Source organism: Sciurus carolinensis, assembly GCF_902686445.1.
Source record: "Sciurus carolinensis chromosome 19 unlocalized genomic scaffold, mSciCar1.2 SUPER_34, whole genome shotgun sequence".
NCBI classification, from domain to species: Eukaryota; Metazoa; Chordata; class Mammalia; order Rodentia; family Sciuridae; genus Sciurus; species Sciurus carolinensis.
This window is the reverse complement of record NW_025920112.1, coordinates 6,345,462-6,348,776: the sequence shown is the minus strand read 5'-3', so window position 1 is coordinate 6,348,776 and position 3,315 is coordinate 6,345,462. Positions and strand designations below refer to the sequence as shown.

The window sequence follows — 3,315 nt, the reverse complement described above, 5'->3', positions numbered from 1 at the left end:
TCCTCAAGGTCATGGTGCTGAACACAGAGAAAACGTAAAGGTAAAATGACAAGTTTAGGGGAATCTCAGCTAGATTGGAACCTGGAGCCTTTAAAGTCCCTACCCTGATCTATTGGAGAGGAAAAGAGAGCCCCAGTGGGAGAAGGAATATATCTGGTGGAGGGTGTGTGGCCATGAGACAGCACAATCATATCCTGGGAGCAGCAGGGACGGCAGGGAACTGGAAAACTGTCCAGGTGCAGCCAGGTCACCTCAGTGTTCACAGCACTGGACCTGCAGACCTGAAATGGGAATGGCTGTTCATTAGAGACTGTTTCCTCTTGAGCAAAATCACATTCATGGAGACAAGTACTCCAAGATTATATACATATTCCAATAAAATAAAAAATAAATATAATTTGAAATATGAATTATAATTTGAAATTTTAAGTGTGGATGCAATGACAAAATAATGTAAAAATTATATTGGTAAAAAACGGAGATACTAAATTGTAGAGAATTAAAGTACAGACTGTCACACAGGTGACCAGGCAGGAGAGGAGGTGAGCAGCCCCTGCAAGTGCTCTGCATGGGAGTCTCAGGAGGTCATGGGAGGCATGATGGAGGAGCTGAGGACAACCTTGCAGGTCCCACCAAGACTCTGGACTGCAGGCCTCCACACCTGCACTGGGGGGTTCTCTCTGATTAGAAATGATTAAACATATCAGAAAACCAAGAGTAACCTATCCTCTGATGAGAAAGAAACTCAAAATACAAGAAAACACTGGACATGATTATGTAGAGTAATTACATTATCATGCTTTGCTTCCCATTTTATATCTTTATCTTCCCAGACAACACAAATTTCCAGTAAATGGCCAATTCTACCATGGTAACTGAATTTCTCCTCCTGATCTTTCCTGATGGCTGGAATATGAGAGTCCTCTATTTCACAGTATTCACAGTGACCTACCTGGGTACCATGTTAGGGAACCTGCTCATCATCACTGTCACCACTGCTGCCCAGAACCTGCACACACCCATGTACTTCTTCCTCAGGAACCTGTCCATCTTGGACATGTGCTACATTTCCATCACTGTTCCCAATGCCTGTGTCAACTCCATCACTGGCAACAGGGACATTTCAGTGGGCGGCTGTGCAACCCAGATCTTCTTGCTCATTTTTTGTGCATGTGTGGAGATGCTTTTTCTCTCCATCATGGCCTGGGACTGCTATGTGGCCATCTGCCAGCCCCTCCAGCACCCCATCATCATGAACCCTCAGTTTTGTGTCCGCAAGACCCTGGCTTCCCTGCTCAGTGGCCTGGCATATGTAGGTGTACACGCTGGGAACAACTTACTTCCTTCTGCCAGTCAAACGTGGACCATCAGATCTTCTGTGATGTCCCCTCTCTACTGAGGCTCTCCTGCTCTGACACCACCAGCATCATGTTCCTTCTTCTTGTCTCTGCTGTGGTGGTCTGTGGTGGTTGCTTTACTTTTATTACCATGTCATTTATTCACATATTTCCTGCTATGCTGAAATTTCCCACCAGAGAGACAGAGAAGGCCTTCTCCACCTGCATCCCTCACATTCTTGTGGTGTCCATCTTCTTTATTTCTGGCACATGTGTGTACCTGAGACCTTCAGAAACCTCTGACACACTGCAGAACATCATTGTCTCTGCATTTTATTCCATGGTTCCTCCCTTATTGAATCCTCTCATCTACAGTCTCAGGACAAAAAAGTAAAGGAAGCTGTGAGGAGAGTCATGCAGCTGTTTTCAGGGAAAAGACAAATATGGGCTTCAGCATTATCCTTATTTCAGTGAGTGGAGTTCAAGATTAGACCAAATGCTCTTCATATCTGATTTTATAAGTTATACTACTTGCCATAATATCACCTTAGTAGAATAGGAGTTATTTTGTTAAGTAATTTTTGTGATTTACCATATCATTTCCATGGTTCCTTTATAAAATATGTACTTTTGTCAATGCATCTCTTAATGATTAAATATAATCAATACATTACATAAATCTTTCATGGTTATATTTATTAAAGATGCATCAAATATGCCAGAACCTGTTTCAAATTCTGTCACAGAGGAAAATTTTAGGTATTAAATCTGAAGGTAACTTACACTGACATATTCTGCTCCTATTCAGAGGAATTGTCCCACAAATTTGTAAACACAGTTATACATAATTGTATAAATGTAATTTGAAAATATTCAAAGATAAAAGCCTAAAGGAGTTCTGACCAATCTATCTGACACACGAGAAAAGAAGAAATTTCTTGTCCTTGAAGATCACAGAAGGCCATGGTGACCACAGTCCTTGGTCCCACAGTCAAATCCTTCCACTGGGGAAGAACACTCTGTGCTCCCTTGACCATCTGTACTCCCTTGACCATGATGGACGCCAGTGTTTTATTATGTCCATGAGTGACCCAGTGTGGGGGTGTATGCCTAGGGGAGGAGTTGCAGGTCAGCTCTGAAGGTTCACCTTCCACACATCTTACCTAAGTGATATCCATGTTAATTTGTCATCCCTGAAATTATGAAAAGATGGGCTGTTGTTGTCTGGCTAAATTTCTGACCTAGTTCAACTCTTCGACTGCTCTCAGTTTACTGAACTTCTTAAAGAAATCTCATCTCTGAAATTGTTCCCTAAACCCTTGTGGCAGTGTTTTAGTTTTGTTTTTGTTTTGGGATTTTCTTCTGTCTTTTTGTTTTTGGTTTTGTTTGTTTGTTTGTTTTTATCAGAGATTGAACCCAAGGTCTCACCTCCAGCCCTTTTTTGTGTTTTACTTAGAGTCAGGGTCTTGCTAGGTTGTTCAAGGCCTTCCTAACTTGCTGACTCTGGCTTGGAAACCACACCACACCTGCCCTACTCTCCTGATGCACTGTGCCTGCAGGTGTGCACCACCACACCTGTCTGGTGCAGCCTTTCAGCATCTCCCACAGTTATTTCTCTCTAAACACTTCAGTGTTCTCACTTGGATATGCTTTGTGAATTATTAATAACTGATTTATGCTCAAGGTCAAGTTTCTAGGATTACTTATATGACAAAATGAAAAATAATTTATGTATTATCACAATCAATACATTAAATTCCAAATTCTGAAAATCAATTTTATTCACCCCTTAACTAATAGGAAAAAAGTGGAGAAAAACATAAATATACTTAATACCTAGGAAAATACAAAATCATAAACAAGTGATTAACTAATAAAGGCACTTCTTAAGGTTTTCAGACAAAAGAGTTCTTGTAATAGGAACCCATGAGCACCCCAGCGCTGTCTGAAGGAGGAGGCCTTGACTTGACCTAACATG

General features: G+C 41.3%; 1 pseudogene; it reads left to right on the top strand.

Moving 5' to 3' along the window:
- Nucleotides 1-853: 853 nt before the first annotated feature.
- On the top strand, nt 854-1,811 carry LOC124973549 (olfactory receptor 14C36-like; annotated as a pseudogene).
- Nucleotides 1,812-3,315: the final 1,504 nt, after the last annotated feature.